Consider the following 23,357-nt stretch of genomic DNA (forward strand, 5'->3'; position numbering starts at 1 on the left):
CCTTGTATGTTTTGCTTGCTTGTGCCGATTTTTGGATAACCACTTCGGTTGACTTTCTGAACTTCTATCTGCACTTCATCTTTGACCTTGCAATACCTGGCTCCATTGAAATCTGTGAACATCTGGGAGTTCTTTGAATCTTTCTTTACTCAGATCAATAGGATCTTGGCTCTTGTGTTGCTCATTAGATATTTATGGCCTTTTGAATATGTATACAAAAATTTATCCCCATGGTAGCCATATAGCTGTAATAGCTGCTCTATTGCACTTGTACCTATGTTACCAATGCCACTAGCTAGCTTTGCTGTACTTGAATCCACACCTCAATTTGAGTCCATGTTGACTGGTTATATAAAAATTGTCTCCTAGCATATTCTGGTATCGATTAGTAGAATTTATCATGCTCGTACTAGCCTAATTTGCAATCCCATGTAAGTTGTGTCTTTGTTTGTCCAACTCGAAGGTAATTTGCAATGCAATCACTTGCACTTGTCAATTTCTAGAGTGCACAATCAGTTCTAGCTCCTTGATCGTATCGCAACAACTCTGTCAAAATTTAGCTAGAATAATAATATTCTTGGCCAAATTAATTCAGTCCAAGTTCCTAAAGATTCTCCTTGATTCTAGGTCCAAATTTTAGGTTTAAGCGAGACTTCGACTCAAATTTTGCCAATTTTTGTCCAAAATCAGCTAATCTCAATCTCGATTCAATTTCAACGCGTGAAACTACCCTTATGGCTTGATTTTACGCAAAAATCTAACTTTGAATTCAGTTTCGTGTAAACGTGTACAAGCCGGTCAGCTTTCGATCAAACCTTGAGTTCTTAGTTTTCACGGTTTTGCTTTTACTCTATGTTCGATTCAACTATTTTTGCATTTCTCGCTTTTTGCACGCTTTGCGATTTGTGAATTTTTCCTTGCGGTGTTTTTTCTTCTTACACGCTTTTGTGGTACACTTCTCTGGCGGTGTATTTTTTGGCTTTTGATTTGCTCATGTGTGATTTTCATAGTGTTGCTTTTTGCTTTTTGACCTCTTTTGACGACTTCCTTTTTATTTCTATTGTATTTTATGAAATTTTCAAATTTCAATTTTTTTGGTATTCTTATGATTTTTATTATGATTTTTTGGAAGAGTTTTGATTTGAAAAGGAATTTTTTTGATGTTTTCAAAAATTTCTATGAATTTTCTAGTTTTTAAGGAATTTTATGATTTATTGGGAATTTTTTGACCAATTTTTTATTTTTTATGAATTTTTTGTGAGTTCTATGGGTTTTCTACTATTTTTGTGAATAATCTATGGGATTTTTTATTTTTTTATGAGTTTTTGTGAATTTTACAATTTTTTTGTGAATTATCAGATCAATTTTCTATAATTTTTTTAATGAATTTTCTGTGAGTCTTTTGGTTTTTTTTTTTAAATTTCGAGTAGAGTTTTTTCTTTTTTGATGAGTTTTTAATTTAGTTTTATATTTATTATTTTCTAGAAAATTTTTAATTTTTATTGGATTTTTTATTTTTATGATTTTTACTTTTTTAATATTTTTTAAAAATGTGTAATTAAATAAATTAATGCAAAATAAATAAAATAAAATAAAAATGCTTATATGTATACTGCACGCTTACCTGGCGGGGTTGACAACGGTGACCACGTGGGCGGGCGAGGTTTTGACGTCGAGGTGACTTGTGTGAGTGAAGGCAGGGACCCAGACCTGGTAGTGCTGGCGTGGCCGATTGGCACATGGACAGTGGGGCAAGTTGCGGACCGTTTGACAAGCAACATGCTACATAGGCAAAGGCAGACTAGCAGGGCTTGGTGCACACGGGTGCAGGCCCTAGCAATGACTGCAGGACAATGGTGGCAGAGAGAGTGTGACTGTGTAAGGCTATGAGCTCACCGACAGCGGCCCAGAGCAGCGTGTGAGAGTGTGTGTGTGTGTGGTTTAATAAAACAAAAAGGAGAGAGAGGGTGAGTACACGACAAAGCTGCAGCGCGAAGAGAGAGTGAGGGGGAGTTAGTGAGAAAGTGTAAATGATCGGAGAGAGAGTGAGGGGGAGTTAGTGAGAGAGTGAGGGGGTTAGTGAGAGATTGTTAATAAGCGGAGAGAGAGTGAGGGGGGTTAGTGAGAGAGTGTTAATAAGCGGAGATATAGTGAGGGGAAGTTAGTGAGAGAGTATTAATATGCGTTAGTAAGGGGGAGTTAAAGAGAGAGAGTGAGGGAAAGAGCGAGAGAGTTGTGTGGAGGGTGTTCACGCGGAGAGAGAAAAAAAGAAGAAGAGTATTTTAATATCGACAAAAACTATCCCAACAGATCGTAAAGATCTATCCACTGACAAGGAAAGTTTGTGTGTCGCAATGCACGGGTGTCGAGCTCAAAAATTATTTCTTTATTATTCAATTGTCCAAAAATGCGAAAATTAGGCCGAAAATTAGCCGAAAACGTTAAAATTCACACGAAAATCCAAAAAATCGCCTAAAAAACCAAAAACAATCTCTGAAAATCATCGAAAATCATAGTCAAACACTTTCAACACACATATGCACACCAAAAATAGCAGTTTCTACTGAAAATGCCAAATTTGACAAAATCATCAATCCGACCCCCGAAAATACTAAAACGCGCAAAATTTGACAAGCGAAACTCCAAATGCACTCGAAATCAAGCCGTAAACACACATTCAAAATAGCTTGTAAAGATCGCACGATATCAATTTTTTTTTAATTAAGCAATAATTAATTCAAAATAGCTCGTAAAGATCGCAAGATATCAAATTTTTATGGAATCAAGCAAAAATTAATGCAAAAATTACCAGAATTTACAAAAAATATTTGAAAATTACCAAAAAAAAATAAAAATTTCTCCACACATAGGGGGTTAGTGCAGCCAAATAAAATCACAAAAATCACATCAATTCAATTGCCAAATAATTTGATCAATAAAATCCAAACTAGGCAATTAAATCGACAAAATTATCGGCAAATTTTGACGCATTTGGAGTGTGTAAATCCCTGTTTTGAGCTCAAACACGCAGCAATTAACCATTACATACATCAAATATACAATCAAAAATTGAATTAAGCATGCACATTTAGCACTTTTTAGGCGCGCACACACTAATGATTGGCAGTTTTTTCCAATCTTTAGGGTGCACATAAAAGGGTTAATCTTGTAAAAAACGCAATGTGATTTCTCAAATCTTTAGTTGGGCATGACCACAACACAAATCAATCATCACAATTGAAAAATCATTAAGCACAGATTGATTTTTAGGTGCACAGACAAGGTTAAAATAGTGCACACACCCCTAAAATTTGGCATACACACACTCAATTAGAATGCACACAGACTTGCAATTGATCATTCCAACATGAACTTAACTCAATTAGGCACCCAATTAGCAATCTACAATCACCAACTAGCAATTAAACTTGTCAATTTCATACGCCACCAAATCTTAAAAGTTTTGGCATTACGATGGCATGAAAACAAACAATTCAAGAAATTTCAACCATAACATAGCATCAACATTGCATTGCATCGCATCATGGTGGAATCTCTACACAATTCTACACATGTTTAGATTCTTGGGAGGTTGAGAATACCACCTTAATTACCCTTCCATTGAAGATCGATTGAACGGTTGAAAGCTACAATCCACAGAAGCAAATTAGTGTGTAAGTTAGCAAAATTAGTGAAATTACCAAGGGGTTAGTGTGAAACTAATGAACACATTGCTTCATGCACACACATCCAAAATCCACAAAAACATAAACACACAAGTGAAATTATTGAAGAAACATATCCAACTATGCCACAATTACACTAGCGTAGGCCATCGGGTCCCCGACAACGGCGCCAAATGTTGGGGGTTCCATCGTTGCATTAGAAAATTTCGGAGGTCATTTGGAGGGCCTTGTAAGAAATTGTATTTCTCTCTCTAGAAACTTTTTTTAAAATGCACTTGCACCTTGTGAGTACGTCCAAAAGGACAACCAGACACTTTAAAAAGTAGATTTATATTCCCAATCGTCCTTGAAAACGGTCACTTTTTTATTTAATGTGAGCGTCTTTTTCAGGAGGCAGGTGCGGCGCATTCAAGGCAGCTTACGTCATCACTGAAAGTTGAAAAGTCACAAACTATCAAATAGTGATAGATTTTGAGGCTTTTGACACCACCAATGCGTCCGAAACGCCAAAATACCCTAAAAACGAATGTCTACTTGTCTCATTCCGACATCCGGAGAGGCAAAAAATGTCAAAAAATCCCAAAAAATGGGCTTTTTACTAAAGGCGCGCGAGGAGGCATTCTAAAATGCTAAAATGCCCCTCTGCGCGCCGTTAGTACAAAGCTCCTTTTAGTGATTTTTGGACAATTATCTTTCAAGAAAGCCTACCCATGTTTCTCTATTGCACTTTTGCACCATGCTCTCTCTATCTATCTCTCTCTCTCTCTCTCTCTCTCTCTCTCCTTTCTATAGCTTAGCATATTTAAAGAGAGAGAGAGTGTGAGAGACTCCCATTACTAACGGCGCGCGTGGAGCACGTTTTGACCTCAAAAAACACCTCCTCGCGCCGTTAGTATAAGGTAACAAAAAGACTCTCTCTCTCTATCTTTCCCCCGTCTTACTTCCTCTCTCTATAACACTCACACATACACACATAAACACATACACTGGTGGATGCACAGTACTAAAGGCGCGCATAGAGACATGCACACCGGTTGTGCCTCTCTACGCGCGCCTATAGTATAGAGAGAGAGAGAGAGAGAGAGAGATAGAGAGAGAGAGAGAGAGAGAGAGAGAGGCTCTTTGTGTTTGTGTGTGTGTGTGTTATATTTGTGTGTCTATGTGTTTGTGAGTGTGTGTGTCTGTCTGTGTGTGTGTATGTTATATTTGTGTCTCTGTGTGTTTGTGTGTATGTTATATTTGTCTGTCTTTGTGTGTGTGTGTGTGTGATCAAAATGCACTTTGTAGAATTGTAACAATGGGTGTGTGTGCTCACTCTTATAGACCCGAAATTATGATCTCTAAGGCTAAGATGATGAAGAAAAAACCTATGTGATAGATGGAGGCCTTTTTAGAGATGTTTTGTCATTTTCCTCTCAAAAAGCTCTCTAAAAGAGGAAAAAAGGGGCTTTTTACTAACGGCGCGCGATGAGGCATTCCAAAATTTTGGAATGCCCCCTCGCGCGCCGTTAGTAAAATGTTCTTTTAGGGGTTTTTGACATTCTTTGCCTCTTTGGATGTCGGAGCTAGGCAATTGGACATTCATTTCTAGGATATTTGGGCGTTCCGGACGCATTGACAGTATCAAAAGTTTCAAAATCTTCCACCACTTGATAGTTTTGTAACTTTTTGAATTCTAGTGATGATGTAAGCCGTATCAAATGCACGCATCTACCTTCTGAAAAAGGTGCTCGCATTAAATGAAAGAGAGTGATCGTCTTCAAGGACCACTAGATTATTAAATGAGGAGACGGACACCTTTTATATTTTTGTTAATATCAATCTATTTTTCTACGTAACGTAGGCTCTTCTCTCATTGGAGGAGCTTATTTTCCTCTCTCTTCCAAAAGGCCCTCCAAAAGACCTCCGAAATCTCCTAATGCATAGCTCCAATGACCAACAAAATTATCAATCTGGAGGGATGAGCTACCCGGCTAGGGCATGGAAACACTCACACAAATACTGAGCTAATCAAGGCAACACGAATGGTTAACTCTATGAGGTGATCTTCTCGGCCTATGGAGGAGCTAATCCACAATGATTGTCAATCTCCACATCCAGTTCTCTTCACCTCTAATCAACCCAATCACTCACACTAACGACTGCAAGATGCACACAACACTAATCCTATCATGCAGCACACTAATCGCAAGCACACACATAGATCTATTGAGCACCACACTCCAATAAAACCTACATGCACACACAAGAAAAAGAGGGCAATCACACAAGATTAGAGAAGGATTAGCCACTAATTAGTTACAATCTATCTAATCAAAGCATCATTAGCAATCACAAGAAGCATGAGAGAGGCATAGTGAAAGAGGCATAGTGAAAGAAAATTATGCATCATTAGCAATCACAAGAAGCATGAGAGAGGCATAGTGAAAGAAAATTATGCATTGATTAGTGTTAATCAAGTCACATGAGCAAGGAGAATCTCAAGAGCTCCATAGACACACACCTCTAGAGCTCTCGTTAAAGAGTGCTCTTAACAAATGAGCTTGAGAACCCTAATTTCTTTTACACACTGCCTTATATACCTAAGGTAAAAATATGCAATGTCTGGGTGCCCAAGGCCTTTCGGGCTCCACCACTTACTGAATCTACTACCTAGGCACACTAACTGACATGTTCTTTATAGCTTGGAACTCCCATTGAGCTCGTAACACATTACAATATTACAATGGCTTGGAATAAATCGAGAATTTACAATACATTACCATTTTGCAAAAATGTGAAAAATGTGTAACTCCAATCTTTATTGCTTCTTTGTATTCATCCTCGATGTGCATTCGTACCTCTTTGGTCTTTAGCAGCTTCTGTCCGAAGTTGACTAAGTTAACACTAACTAAATCTCCCAAGGTCCTTATTGAGTATCCCTACTCTCAAGAACCTCTCAGTAGTGATAAAGTCAGATAGTGTGTTACTCTAGCAAAAACTAGAGGGAGTAATGGAAATTCAAGTGAAGGATTTGGGTTTTTCTCTAGTTTAGGTTGCCTCATCCTTGGCAACAGTGCCAAGATGTCAACTAGCTATTGCCAAGCCTCACCATTTCAAATCTAGAAACATGAGAATCACAGACATAAAAATTGTCAATCTATGGGACGTAGCTGACCTGAGTAGTGTCTCAAGGCTACAAGAGATATTTGATCTCTTAGAAAACCCGTCTTAGTGTTTTTTACCTAACCTGGTCTCAAATGTGTGTTAGACATCAAAAGATACTTTCCTTACCACAACTTTGTCCAGACAAATTTGTGTAGCTACAAGACTCCAAATGCAACAAAACTAATTGTCTATTTTAGGTCAGTTTGTTTTGATGTTTGAAGCACTCTACAGCTTCCTCCATACATGCTTTATCTATTCCTAAGGTCAAAACCTAGTTTTGGTGTATGTATTGTGCGTAGAAAGCAAAAACAACTCATAGCCAGGCACGACTAAAAACACACTTTCATTCCAAGAAACTTATGTTAAATAAAAGAGCTTTCACCTGCAAACATGTTGGTATACTCGGAATACCAATGCAGCACAGTACAAGAGAAACAGGAAGAGTTGTAAAAATAGTAGATTCACAGTAAGCTTATGTAGCATACACTCACTTCATTATCCAAAAACCCTAAGGTCAATAGTTACAAAATTGGCTTTTATACCTTATCCAAGGTTCAAGAATGGATTCCTAACTATTTGGGCTCAATAACAAGGCTTAAGGACTGCATAAAGTTACAAACTCGGACGCTCATGGCCCCTTTAGACTCATTGGAAATCAATAATGTTACAACAAATTTGGACTTTGTGGGATTTATCATTAATACAAAAGGGGTTTAATACAATCAGTTGGAATAAAATGGTGTCCTTTAATTCTCTATTTTGTCTTTCTTAGCTGAGCAGCTAACACTAATTTGGCTAATTATTATGCCAAAAATATGCACACATACTAATTTACAAGCCTAATAATGAATTGATGGAGCTTTCAATTGGTTTGAATCTCACTCATGATGGAAGTGTCCCATGGACATGCCCTCAATGAGGTAATTAGGAACTAATTAGAGGGTTATTAGAGGCCTAGATGAAAATTTTCTTGGCAAAGGGAGGATGAAAAAAAATCTAGCATAGAGAGGGATTGAATGAGGATCTTAGGGGTAATCATGGTACCTTGCTCCACTAGCATTTCTCTGATACCATCTGAAAGGTCATGGTGCATAGACAAGAGAGCCATGAACGCATTAAAAGAGAGAATAGTGATTGCATTCCAATTATTGTGAATACAAAGGGTTTCTTTATACAAGATTGTCACATGGACTTTGCTTTCAATGAAAAATATACATGTTACATATGACTTCCAAACTAAGGAGTTTTCCCATGAGCATGAGGTGTTAGAATGCTTGTACCACAACAGAACCCACATGGTAGGAATTTTTTATTGTAATGATCACCTCCTCTCCCCCCTCATTCTCTCTCTAGGGAATACCCTTTTTGTATTTCTAGTCTTTATAGGTATGCTCTCTCTCTCTCTCTCTCTCTCTCTCTCTCTCTCTCTCTCTCTCTCTCTCTCACACACACACACACACACACACACATACACAATGTTTGCAATTTTGTGTGGTGCCTTAATGCCTTGATATTCTAGGGGCCGCCTTGCTCTTGGCAAAGTATTGTGTCATTAGGATAAAAAACGGCTAGAAAAAGCTTCGTTTTTTAACTAAGGATTAAAGAATAGTCCATTAGTCATTTGACACATATACAAAATTATGGCACCCTTGTCTCCTTTATCTTGGGTCTTGATGGTCCTATTTTGGTGAAGAACGGCTAAATGTCTTGATTATAAGGCCAAAATTGCTATATTTAGGTGCTTTTGACAAATAAGCTTATTAAAATTGCGGTTTTAAGTACTGAAGTCTGACCTTTTGATCTATTTTATATTTCACAAAATCTTTGTTAAAATTTATCTATTTGATGTCTCTAAAAAAGGATCACTTATGACAAATCACCTACTTTTTTCATCTTCTCTCCATTTTGTGAGATCTTTGCTTCTTTTTGTCAGTGTATTTTCAATTTTCTTCTCCGATCTCTGAGTTTCCATGGCGTCTTTTACACGTCGTACTTCTTGTGACTTTCCTAACTTTAGAGAGGATGGTCATTAGAAATCCATGTCTTTTCATGTGAATGATTGGGTAACAATTCCTCCTTCATGCAAAGGTGTACATAGAGTGAAGAGAACCAAATGAGATAAACTAAAAAACCATTGGAAAGGTCGTGTTCTTGCTTTCAAAGTGATCGATAATGGTTGGATAGCTAAAGTTAAACAGGTGTGCATGGCCAAGGATATGGTGTTAAATGTGGATGAACTTACTAGACTCCATTCTTACTGTAAGGAATAGAAAATCTTATTTATTTGATACAATCAATTTAACATTCTCCCATTGTTCTTTCTCATTTTTATTCCATTTTAGATATCTTTCCTTCAATAATTGTGGATTGGTAGCCATTGGAGAGCCTTAAAATATAGGGCTCCATCAAGAGAAGATGGATATGGAGAACTATATCGATTACCTATTCCCACCATAAGATCAGGGAATCTCTTCATGCATGTACTATATCAAGCTTCAAATCCAAGATCAAAGAAGACATCATTAAAGCTATGTCTCCAGGTAGGATTTCAAGAAGGATTAAAGTTCAATGGTTATTTCCTATACATGTCTTTGTGGCATGTTTCAAAACAATGAACTTTCATTGGACAAAGACAATGTGGCTTAATAGAATATTTTCTATGACTGAGATGGATATTGTACTTGGAGAAGGATGGAGTATAAAAGAAACTTTCCATATTGGCAATTGTTCAAAGCTGGACACACCCCACGGGAACTAACTACTCGGAAGATTATTATTTTTGTAATTATTCATTCATTGAGGAAACCCTGATTTTTCACCTTGTAAATATTGGGACTTACAGAAGTTTCCGGATTATATCCCAATTTTGAAAGTTAGATTGAGTAGATGGTTGATTTTTGAACTTTAGGGTTTGAGAAATTGTAAGGTATATATACCACTTTTTGACCTTAATGAAGAACCTTTTTGTCATTTTTAAGAACAAGTTTTGAAGTCTGTGAGTGAGCGTACTGTGTATGAGAGAGAGAGTGTGAGTTTCATCTTGATGCTACGCATGCTCCGGTGGTCGGAATCGAGTGCGGAGAAGTGCAGTGTGCTTCATCTACGAGCTTCATCTCGTGTTTGGGTGAGCATATGTTGTCCGATTTTGCATTGCAGCATATACACGTGTTCACATTGAGGATAACTACACATTAGGCACTTTAGATTTCGGAAACGAAGACCTGCAGATTTCGGCCAGACATCCTACGTGTTTTTGCACCAGGCATTTTTGAAGGAGTACGAGCAGAAGCGTGACGCGAGAGAGAGTTTCAGAAGAAGAGCACGACGATATGGTGAACTCGCTCTACTGTAATGTGTAGAGCATTGTGAGTTCCTATTAGGTTTTTACAAAAGAATATGTGTACATACCTGGCGGCCTGCCCATTTACCTGGGCGACCACATTGGGCTTTATACCCCAACAACCTCCCATGTTAAAGTCTAATGTGGTACTTTAAGTGTGAGAGAAGCTACTATACAAGCTAATATACAAGAGATGTAGAGAAGTGATGTACTACCCTACACCTAACTGCTTGCAAAAATGCGCAAAGCTCTCTGAGGGAAGTCCTTTTGTAAGTAGATCAGCAGGATTTTTTGTGGTGTGAACTTTGACAAGCTAAAGTTGCTTATCCTCAAGCATTTTTCTGATGAAATGATACTTCACATCCACATGCTTTGTCTTTGAGTGATAAACTGGATTGCGAGCCAATTGTATAGCACTTTGACTATCACAATATAACACAGGCATCTCTTCTTTGATTCCCAAATCTGTTACTAGTCGATTAAGCCAAATTGATTCTTTTCATGCCTCTGATGCTGCAACATATTCAGCCTCTATAGTAGATTGAGTAACACAATCTTGTAATCTAGAACGCCATGATACTGCTCCACCAGCCAATGTAAAGACATACCCTGACGTAGACCTTCGGTTGTCTAAGTCACCTGCATAATTTGAGTCTGTAAAACCCTTTACACTTAGCTCTTGACTCCCATAGCATATACGCATACTCTTTGTAGATTTCAGGTATCTCAATATTCCTTTCACTGCCTCCCAATGTTTATTGCCTGGGTTTGACATGTATCGACTTACTACTCCCACTGCAAATGCAATGTCTGGGCTAGTAACAATCATTGCATACATTCCTTTTAGGTATCTCAATATTCCTTTCACTGCCTCCCAATGTTTCTTGCCTGGGTTTGACATGTATCGACTTACTACTCCCACTGCAAATGCAATGTCTAGGCGAGTAGCAATCATTGCATACATCAAGCTACCCACTGCAGAAGCATATGGAATCTTATCCATTTCAGCCTGTTCTTCCTTAGACATAGGACAATCTTGTTTGCTAAGTTTCACATACGGTGGCAATGGAACACTCAATGCCTTTCCCTTCTCCATATTGAAACGTTGCAAAACCTTGTCAATATACTCTGTTTGAGATAACCAAATCAACTTCTTTGATCTGTCTCTCTCAATGCGCATACCAAGTATATGACTTGCCTCACCCATGTCTTTCATGTCAAACGATTTTGCCATCTTTGACTTCATAGCTGAAATTTCTTCCAAGTGCTTGCCAGCAATCAACATGTCATCCACATACAAAATAAGGATCAGCCAGCTACCATCCTTATCCTTCTTTATATATAGACAGTGATCGAACTCACTACGTTTGTAGCCTTGAGAAAGCATAAACTTGTGGAATTTATGGTACCATGCCCTCAGTGATTGTTTTAAGCCATAAAGACTCTTTAACAACTGGCATACCAAATCTTCCTTGCCTTTCTCAACAAACCCGTCTGGCTGCTGCATGTAAATTTCCACATCTAAATCACCATGCAAGAACGCTGTCTTGACATCCATTTGGTGCAACACCAAATCTAATATGGCAACCAATGCAAGAAAGCATCTCAATGTAGTCATCTTGACCACCGGAGAGAAGACTTCATCAAAGTCAATGCCTTGTTCTTGCTTAAAGCCCTTGGCAATAAGCCTTGCTTTGTACTTTGGCTGACTATCATGAGCGGTGATCTTATACCTGTAAACCCATTTACAAGGTAGAGCCTTTTTGCCCTGTGGTAATTTAACTAGCTTCCATGTCTAGTTTTTATGAAGAGTTGTCATCTCTGGCTGCATGGCCAATTGCCAATTCCCGGAGTCCTTCATTTGCAGTGCTTCCTTGTAACATGAAGGCTCACTGCAATCAATCAACATGACATAGTTCATAGATGGAACAAATAGATCAGGAGGTCGCATGATACGTCCAGATCTATGCAAAATAGGTGGCTCAGGCTCAGCCACAACCTATGGTTCCAATCTATCCTGTCCTTGCTCCTATTGAGCCCTGACATTTTGTCTTGCATGTGTAGGTCCATCTTCTTAGAAGACAACTCTTTTAATCTCCTCAACCCTCTCTGGTTTAGAATGATATTTGGATTCATTAAAGTGAACATCATTGCTGCAGATAACCTTTTTGGATTCGGGATCTCAAAGTCCGTACCCCATCTCACCAGAATCACCATAGCCTAGAAAGATGCACTTTCTACTCTTTGGCTCAAGTTTGTTCCTAAATTCCTTTGGAACGTGAGTGTATGCCTCACAGCCAAAGACTCTGAGATGCTTGTATGAGGGCATTTTGCCTGACCATACCATCTCTGGCACTGAATCCTTCTGCAAAACCTTGCTAGGAGATCAATTTATAAGATGAACAGTTGTTGATACAGCTTCAGCCCAAAACCCATTTGGCAGATGTGCATTAGACAACATACTTCTGACCTTCTCTTGTATGGTCCTATTCATCCTCTCAGCAACACCATTTTGAGGAGGATTGTAAGGAGCAGTAAGTTCACATTTATAACTTTTGACTCACAAAAGTCCTGAAAGGCCTTGGAAACATACTCTCCACCATTGTCAGTGCGTAATCATTTAAGCTTTTTGCCACTCTGATTCTCCGCAAGTGTCACAAACGTTTTGAAAACACTAAACGCTTCATCCTTGTGCTTGAGAAATTAAACCCATACTTTCCTCGAGTAATCATCTATAAATGTCATAAACTAAGAAGCTCCCCTAGAGATAGGCTAGGCATAGGTCCACACAAATCACTATGAACAAGTGCCAACTGTGTATCTCTTCTACTGCTTCTATGCTTATGTGGCTGCTGTGTTTGCTTACCATACAGACAATGTTCACAGAATTCAAAATCATTAAATGAAAAGCCAGGCAAATAACCAGAACGAGACAAGATTACCATTCCCTTCTTGGACATATGTCCTAACCGGCTATGCCACAAAGAAACGTTCGGCTGCTCGGTTACATTGATTACATTTTTAGAGACATTTGATACATAAATCATGTAAAGTCCTCCAGACTTTACTCCATGTGCTACTGTCATCGAACCCTTGGATATCTTCCACATGTTTTGTCCAAAAGTGGTGATGTAGCCAGCATCATCAAGTAAACCTGTGCTGATCAAGCTCTTTGTAATTGCGGGAACATGTCTCACATTCTTCAGCGTGAAAGAAGAGCCATTCTGAAACTTCAATTGAACATCTCCAACACCTAATATCTCACATGTCTACCCATTTCCTAGCCGAACATGATCTTTAGTGGTCACATAAGAGGTAAACCACTCCTTGTTTGGAGACACATGAAGTGATGCCCCTGGGTCTATAATCCAGTCACTCAATGCGTTTCCATCAGATGTTGTACGAAGAGCTGAGTCCATTGTATTCTTCAAGAAGTAGATGTCTCCTGACACTAGATTGTCATCCTCTGCAACAGTGTTTGTCACATTTATTTCTTGAATCTTCACTGAGGACTTGTTCTTATCACCGTGATCTTCAGCTTTCTCTTTGCCTTTTTCTGCTTTCCATTCTATGGAGTCTCTTTTCATGTGACCTTTCTTGCCACAATGGTGGCATTCTATGTCACTCTTGCCTTTAGCATTGCGGGACTTTCTACGAGACTTATCTCTCTTTCCACCTTTGTACTTTTCTTTGGTCCTTCTCCTGACAACTAAGGCTGTTCCTTTGCCTTTGTCCATTGTCTTTCTATTGGTTTCTTCAGTAAGCAGACTTCCTTCTACACCTGCTATGTTCAAACCATCTGGAGGTGCAAAATTACTCAAAGCTGTGCGAAAAGTGTCCCAACTTTCCGGCAATGTGATCAACAGGAACATAGCTCTAACAGGTTCATCAAACTTGACACCTTGAGCTGACAACTGACTGTAGATGGTGTTGAATTCATTCAGATGATTGGACATAGGTGTCCCTTCTTTCATCTTCAAGTCAAAAAGATTCTTAAGCCAGTATACCTGTGAAGCTGCACTCTGCTTCTCATAAAGATCACTCAACTTTGTCCATGCTTCATAAGCCGACATCTCGTCTACTACATTGAAGTAAACGCTTTCTGCCAAAGTCAGCATAATGGTAGAAAGTGCCAATTCATCCATTTCGCTCCATTCATCTTCGTCCATATCTTGTGGTTTTATCCCCTTGAGATTTATAGGTTTTATCTACTTCTTTTGTACCAACACGTGCCAAATATGCTTCTTCCACAATGGGAAATTGGTTCCATCTAGCTTCTTGATATTGTAAAGAGCAGTGTCCTGTGATCCAGCCATAGCTACGCTTCACTGTAGTTTACTTTCTTGGGAAAAATTCAGCAGAGTTTCCCCTGTAAACTGACCTCTGAACCAATATCAACCTATCAAATGAACCAAGAAAGCTTCAGATTCTGCAGAAATTTCGGCAGAGTCTCCTTTGTAAAATGGATGTGGTGTACTCAAAAATAGACCACCAAACAGTTAAAAAAAAAACTGTCTCTCTGACACTGTAAGCTGCGGGTAAACCTGTCCTGCACCTGTACTGTCTCTCACTGTCCTGTCACTGTAGACTGTGACAATGCCTCAATGGAAGTAAAGCAAAGATGCAATCCCAACTGTATAACTCACAGTCAATACATCCTAGCTGCCTATCTAAGGGTGCTCGAGGGATCGCTCCAAGACCTGTATCACCGAAAGGATCTCAACATTCGAGAATCCCTCAACTCAATAAAACCTCACTCGACCCTCAACAAAGGCTGCAGTAAATCTGATAATTGTTAAGTATGGAGCCTGATTTACCCTTTGTAATTTTCTGTGGTAAAAGCGCACATTTGTAAGGCCCCCATTATGAGGAGAAGCCATCGTGCGTGAAGGAAAATCACTCACCAGAAACCAAAATTTTCACGGACAAGAATCAGGGGCAACTTTAAAGGCCTCGGGGGCGGAGGCCCCCGAGACTTTTTATTCGCCGGAATATTCCTTTTCGCCGGAATACTATGGCCGGATGGCGGCTGGAAAGTGGTCGGAAAACAACCGGTCGGTTGGCCGGTGGCCGGTAGTCAATGGCCGATGGCCGGTGGTCGGAAGTCAATGGCCGGTGGCCGGTGGTCGAAAGTCAATGGCCGGTGGCCGGTTGCCGAATTCAATGGCCGGTGGCCGAATTCAAAAGCGGACTTGTCTTCTCAAGGGCGGCCACACATGGGCGGATTGGAGGGTCCGATTTGGACTTATTCGCACAAGGGCGGCTACACATGGCTGTCTCTCATAAGAGAGGGCAGCCCTTTTGGCCTATAAAAGGAGGCCATTTCTACACACATTTCATAGTGTGAAGTTGATGCAACAAGGTGAGTGTGAGGTGGTGAGAGTGAAGCAAGGCGGGAGCTCCATTAAGGGTATAATCCCTTTGTAAACTACTTCTTGTTTTGAAGTACTAAAGCCATTGAGTGGCTGCTTTCCCGTGGACGTAGCCCACACTGGGTGAACCACGTATATCATGTGTACTCTCTCTCTCTCTCTCTACTCTATAATCTCGTGTATATAAATCTGTCTCTCTCCATTAAGTAATCTACTCAATTATCTATTTAGCTACGTCTTATTTCCAAACAACTGTACATAGACTTCCCACAAAATCATACATCCACAAATTTCCCACTATATGTTGTAACCGTTGCGGCGGTTATTTGCTGCGTGACTCACAACCAGCAAACCCTCAACGGACATACATCATCTCTGAAAATACATCCCATGTGGAAGTACCTGCAATGTCAAGATGAAATCTGGAATATCAAGCAGCAAACACAAGCTACCTGATGAACTAGTGGATGTCGCCTACAGTCTGTCTGTAGATGCGCCCGTGTCGTATGTGACACGCCTCCAAGAACTGTGAGCCGTCCTTCGATGTGTAGACAGCCACAAATGAACACTCTGGGAGTGCCGATATCCTTAGCACCTACAATCGTAGGCCAAAACCCCAAATTTGCAGAGTCGGATCTGCATCCGCTGAGACCACATAGTCGAAAATGGCCTGCGCAGAACTTTGTCGAAGCCGAACGGTGGCCGAGATGACCTCAGAATGAAATTCTGAGAACACCGAGTCCTTCAGGCTCACCCACAAGATTTGGGGCCATGTCTTCGCCTGTCGAATCTCACTCCAATCTGAGCAGGTGACTCTAGCTTCCTGTAGTGCTGCCCTGAGCCTCGATCTGAGCTCTGATACCAGTTGAAGGTGTTAAGTAGGGAGCCTGATTTACCCTTGTAATTTTTTGTGGTAAAAGCGCACATTTGTAAGGCCCCCATTATGAGGAGAAGCCATCGTGCGTGAAGGAAAATCACTCACCGAAAACCAAAATTTTCACGGACAAGAATCAGGGGCAACTTTAAAGGCCTCGGGGGCGGAGGCCCCTGAGACTTTTTTTTTGCCGGAATATTATGGCCGGACGGTGGCCAGAAAGTGGTCAGAAAACAACCGGTCGGTTGGCCGGTGGCCGGTAGTCAATGGCCGATGGCTGGTGGTCGGAAGTCAATGGCCGGTGACCAGTGGTCGGAAGTCAATGGCCAGTGGCCGGTGGCCGAATTCAAAAGCGGACTTGTCTTCTCAAGGGCGGCCACACATGGGCGGATTGGAGGGTCTGATTTGGACTTATTCGCACAAGGGCGGCTACACATGGCTGTCTCTCATAAGAGAGGGCAGCCCTTTTGGCCTATAAAAGGAGGCCATTTCTACACACATTTCAGAGTGTGTGAAGTTGATGCAACAAGGTGAGTGTGAGGTGGTGAGAGTGAATCAAGGTGGGAGCTCTATTAAGGGTATAATCCCTTTGTAAACTACTTCTTGTTTTGAAGTACTAAAGCCATTGAGTGGCTGCTTTTCCGTGGACGTAGCCAACATTGGGTGAACCACGTATATCGTGTGTACTCTCTCTCTCTCTCTCTCTCTCTCTCTCTACTCTATAATCTCGTGTATATAAATCTGTCTCTCTCCATTAAGTAATCTACTCAATTATCTATTTAGCTACGTCTTATTTTCTAACAGTTTTGCTATCTAGCTTGCTACTTGTGCTCATGGCAGAGACAGGTGATCGATCAGATTGTGACCTCTCACAGATGCGCGTGTTTGATGGGTCAGACTTTGCGGCATGGAGAGAGTGTATGCTTGATGCATTGACACAGCGAGGGTTGCATCGACCATTGAGTGGTGATGCAGGTAGACCTTCAAACATGTCTGACAATCAGTGGTAGGAGCTAGATGAGATGGCACTATCTACACTCTCTTTGCACCTTGCGGAATCTGTATATGCTCTTGTTATGTATGAGACTACTTCGAGAGCACTTTGGCGCAGATTACATGATATGTATGATGGATCTGAGTCATCACGGACTCGTGTGAGACATGTACATTCACGAGCACGCCGACAGGTGACATTTTGGTATTGTGGTCATTCTGGACACGTTAGACGGCGTTGTTTTTGTCGTATGCGACATCGTAGGAGACATGGCAGTCTCAGAGATGTATGTAGTGATGCCATGGACTCAGTTGCTTTGACAGTTGAGGCAGATGTAGTGTCGGGGTATACTAGTGACGGGGATGTCACTTTTACCTTGAGCTATGCATGAGATGCTATACATGTGGATGGTGCACTCCCTTCGCAGTGGTTGCTAGACGCAGATGCTATGTTTCATGTCACGCCGCATCGTGCATGGTTTTGTAGCTATTCTAGCGGGATGCTTGGTAGTGTACATTTGACCGATGGATCGGTGCATGCGATAGCAGGTGCAGGAGATGTGAGACTGTCATTACCGAGTGGTGCATCTTACTTGTTACGACATGTGCGCTATGTACCAGATTTGAGAGTGAGTCTGATCTCGATTGGTCAGGTTAGAGATTGTGGATGTCAGATTTCGCTACGAGAGCGAGATTTTGTGATGCATTTGGGTTCTCTAGTGATTGCGAGAGGTGCCAGGAGTGGTACAGGTTACCCATTGCATGTGGATCACGCGAGAGACGGTGTTGTCTCTGTGATCACACAGCCAGGTAGAGAGTGAGAGAGCAGGTGAGTCTCTTTTGCTTGTGGGTTGCAGGGTACTTTGCATGGAGTGCAGAGTAGTAAGCTCGTTGTGCACACAGTTGGGGCACCACTTGAGCAGTCACACAGAGAGGTGACAGAGTCAGACATGCATGCTTTGCTAGTGACTGAGCAAAGCAGAGAGTCAGTTGTGCGAGATACTTCTATGCAGGATAGATAGGTAGAGCGGTCTTGCTCTAGTGAGTCACGACAGGAGGACGTTGTGCGAGAGTCTATGCATACGGAGTTAGAGCATGAGAGCTCTATTGAGTCACAGCAGATTGAGTGTTCATGTTTGCAGTGGATGATTGCAGAGGAGGTTGAGATGTCCGTGATTATGCAGTCATTCCTTTCTATGCTCGACAGTGAGCATGGGGATATAGTTGTGCAGGATATGTCTTCCAGCAGACACCTAGAGCAACTGGTTTGATCTGAGGTTGCACGACAGGTTGATGCGTCTTTTGTGGACAGTCAGGAGATGCATGTGGCTGACATGCCTTGTCAGTCAGAGATGCCTATCGCCGGAATAATATGGCCGGACGGCGGCTGGAAAGTGGTCGGAAAACAACCGGTCGGTTGGCCGGTGGCCGGTAGTCAATGGCCGATGGCCGGTGGTCGGAAGTCAATGGCCGGTGGCCGGTGGCCGAATTCAAAAGCGGACTTGTCTTCTCAAGGGCGACCACACATGGGCGGATTGGAGGGTCCGATTTGGACATATTCGCACAAGGGCGGCTACACATGGCTCTCTCTCATAAGAGAGGGCAGCCCTTTTGGCCTATAAAAGAAGGCCATTTCTACACACATTTCATAGTGTGAAGTTGATGCAACAAGGTGAGTGTGAGGTGGTGGGAGTGAAGCAAGGCGGGAGCTCCATTAAGGGTATAATCCCTTTGTAAACTACTTCTTGTTTTGAAGTACTAAAGCCATTGAGTGGCTGCTTTCCCGTGGATGTAGCCCACATTGGGTGAACCACGTATATCGTGTGTACTCTCTCTCTCTCTCTCTCTCTCTCTCTCTCTCTCTCTCTCTCTCTCTCTCTCTCTCTCTCTCTCTCTCTCTCTACTGTATAATCTCGTGTATATAAATCTGTCTCTCTCCATTAAGTAATCTACTCAATTATCTATTTAGCTACGTCTTATTTCCTAACAGAAGGAGTACGAGGGGAAGTGTGACGCAAGAGAGAGTGCGAGAAGAAGAGCACGACGATATGGTGAACTTGCTCTACTGTAATGTGTAGAGCATAGTGATTTCTTATTAGGTTTTTACAAAAGAATATGTGTACATACTTGGCGGCCCGCCCATTTACCTGGGCAACCACATTGGCTTTATACCCCAACAGTTTTGGGTTGGGATTTTGGTTCATAGACCTTATGGAGAGCGACCTATTGGTATTAGTAGGGTCTCCTTCAAGTTCTATGGTATTTTGAGATTGTTTGATGGGTGTTCGGCTCTAGAAAGCGTTGTAGGAAGTTTCCTCTTATGCACTCTTGAAGGCTGTGACTTAGACAATTGGTAGAGACCTCTGTAGGAATTAGTTAGGAGTCGTTCGAGTGTAGGTTGACACCTTATGCTTGCTTTCATGCACTTGCGGGCCGAGTTTCGTCCTTAGCTAACATTACATGTTAGGTGAGTTCTTGCTGTGCTGACGTCCATTGCGGTGTATGCATCCACCATTGGCGCCGCTGCCAGGGACGAAAACCTTAGGTAGGTGACCGAGACTAATCCTTGAGGATTGGGATTTTTGGCTTGCCAAGAGTCTTGTTTTACGTTTAGATAGGATCAGAGGGTGGAGGACTCTCTAGGTCTTAGAGGGAGTCTAAGAAGCATGTGTCTGGCCTAGATCCTTCGAGTTAGGTAGGTTAGGTAGACCAAGATATTTTTAGGTATTAGTCAAGTTCTTGAGTAGGAGTTGGAGTGGTAGAAGCGGTGAGAGGAGAGCTTGAGAGTCCGGAGAGGCCAAAAAGCGACCAAAACACCATTATCACCATTTCACATGATAAGTAGGAGTAGAATAAGTAGGACATCATGATTCAAGATCTAGAGCATTTCATGCATGTACACTTGCTTGGTAAAGTCATTACAAGTTTGTAAAAGACGCAAAAGTGTGTTTGAAAGCCTAATTGAAGTCCAAAAGTTACTGTGAGTGTTTCTGATAGATCTACAGAGCATCAGGAGCATTCCTGTCAGAAAAAAAATTAATTTTAAGCCAGGAGACATCTTATGTGTAGGATGTCTACAAGCTAATCTGCGAGGAATTTTTGGATTTTTAGTTGTCCAGTGTGTTCAGAAGGTGGGGTTTACCCTAATTTCAAATGGAAAGTGAAATTTGACCATATCTTGATAGGAAAGGCCAGATAGATTGAACTTGCCAGACATCCTACCACACCCAAATGAAATCCAAACCAAAATCTAAGCATACCACTGGGTTACTGACATCAAGGGAAAGCCATGGGACAAGTCTGGGGTCAAACAGGCCAAAAAGACATCCTACGTGTAGGATGTCTTCTGAGTGATTTTGGACTCCAAACCAAATTTTGAGTATACCAAAGTGATCAGCAACTCAAGGGGAGCTTAGGATTTGAGTTTGAAGCCATTCTGATGAAAAAGACATACTATGCATAGGATGTCTAAAGCAATAAATTGAAGCCAGACTTTGACAGTGTGCATAGCAAGGTGTTGTATAGCCTAAGGCAAGCCTCCTAGTCAATTTTGGTCCAAATTGGAGTTCATTAGACTGATCAATATCAGCAACAGGCTGTCGGAACAGATTTCTGACTCATTGACCAGCTAATAGGTGTCCAAATCAAAAAGTGAAAATAGCTGTGGGCTCAGCACATCAAGGGGAAACCATAGTGCAAAAATCCAGGCAAAACAAAGTAGGAGACATCCTACGCGTAGGATGTCTATTGGGGCATACTGCAAAGAAAATTTGATTGGGCATAGACAGTGAGATTCCATTTGGCTTAATGGTTCCAGAACTTCTTTTAGAAGTGAATTTGGACCTTGTTTTCCCATTTGACGGAGCAAAGACTGAATTCAGACTCTTTCGCGTAAATTGACCAACATCTGAGGGAAGTACAGTTTCAGATTAGCAGACCTAACCCAGAACATCAGCAATGTATAAAATACAATAGTGGTTGAGATTAACTCTCCCGTTATACCAATCATTACTAAAATAGCCTCTAGCAAATAAATGATTTGACTCGATTGCCGAAATTAAAACGCTTGTATACAGGTATATTCAGCAACAAAGCAAGAAGTTGTGCAGAAACTGACCCTTTGCCAGGTGAGTGGTTGGATTTGTGATAAATTGCATTGATAAGTTTTATGAATTTAAGATCAGGAAGATACATTTTTAGAGACCAGAAGGTGGCAGGTGACCAAGGTAGCTTAGTATCGACCAAAGAGAGTGTAACTCAGGCAAGGCTAGATCCACTAGCACTGATTATTGAGGAAGGTAGTGATACTAACACTTCGTCAGAAAAATCTTTCTTCATGATGGGAAATCAACAGCCAGGAGGTTTCACCTATGATGGACCTATGCGAGGAGGAAGCACCTCCCAAAATCCTTTGAATGATTCCAAGCTCACTGTGATCTTCTTAGAGGGAACAAACTCTAGGGGAGCCCTAGTCTATTCTGACTATCGAGGACGCAAGTGCATTTGTATCGAGGAGAGGCCATCTCAAATATTGGAGATAATCCGAGTATATGATGATGGAGATAGATTCCGAGACAAAAAGGGGAACCACTATCTCATAGTTAGTAACCCTGAAGATTACAACAGATATGGAGATAACGTGGCAAAAGGGAAATTGGTTTCAGAAGCTCAAGAACCACCACCAAACATTGATTGACCCGGAGCTACTTTTATGTATGATAAGAAAACAACCAGGGTTCCAACTTATAACAAGAACATGGGAATCTACAAACATGAGAGTGAGGGTATAGTCTCTTACTTTTGCAGCAAAGAACCATACGTAAATGAATTAAGCAAAGACAAGTTTCTTTACTTATTCTCTTATGAAACTGCTATGGGGAAGGGTATAGTTTTTTTTGATAGATATGGGCGAGAATACCAACGTATTCTCCCAGAGGAGGTAGAAAAGGCAACAGGTCCAGGAGCATCAGCATATGCCCCTGAAGAAGTGCCTAGATCCACCTACACCCCAAGTAAGTCGACGAACCCTTTTTCAGATGAGTATGACGCTACCTCACATTCCACCCGACCGCAAGCACTCAACAACCAAGACCAACCGGCAAACCAGCCATCATTGCAGGCATGGCTTCGACATAGTGCAACAATGGAACAAGACCAAAATCGGGATGGTTATCAAGCCGCACGAGGGCTAAGGGATTTGCAAGAACCACCACTCTATTCAAGGTATCAAGGAGAGAGTAAGCCAAAGACTCAAGGGTCAATAGAGCCTGGAGGACCACCCATAGAGCGAGTTCGAAGAGAAGAACCACCTTCAGCGAGAACCGTTAGAAATTATGGCTTAGGAACACCCCTGGGAGAGGAGCCAGCCTATTACAGAATACCTGAGGAGGTATATCGATTAGGACGTGGAGATCCAATGATGAGGTTTGTAGACCATCGAAGAATTAGACCTTCTCAAGTGCAAAAATGGGTAAACAAGAAATACACAGGAAGAAAAGACCCAAGAGATCATGTAGCAGCCTTTGTGCATGTAATTAGAGCCGAAGAGGTGTTAGATTTTCCTACCCAATTTGCAGGGTTTGGACTAACCCTAGAGGATGATGCTGCCACTTGGTTTGACTATGTAGAGCGTAGAGACTTTGAGTCGATGGAGGAAGTGTTTGACGAGTTTATTGAGGAATTCTCGCAAAGGGGAATAGCTCATAATACCGTCTCACAAATCCATAAATTCAAACAGAAAGATGGAGAATTTGTACGAAAAGCAGCCCTACTCTAGAAAGATTTACATATGAAGAGGAGCACGACGTTGAATGAGTTGACCAAGGAGGCTTTTTACCTTGTGGACAATTGTGCGGTCTACAAAGAGGGGGAGTTCAAGGACCTTGATGACAATTCATCTTCACAAAAAAGTGGAAGCAAGTATTCTAAGACAGCACCGAAAGGAG

This window comes from Adiantum capillus-veneris, chromosome 6 (assembly GCF_014529385.1).
Source record: "Adiantum capillus-veneris isolate H3 chromosome 6, ASM1452938v2, whole genome shotgun sequence".
Classification (NCBI taxonomy): domain Eukaryota; kingdom Viridiplantae; phylum Streptophyta; class Polypodiopsida; order Polypodiales; family Pteridaceae; genus Adiantum; species Adiantum capillus-veneris.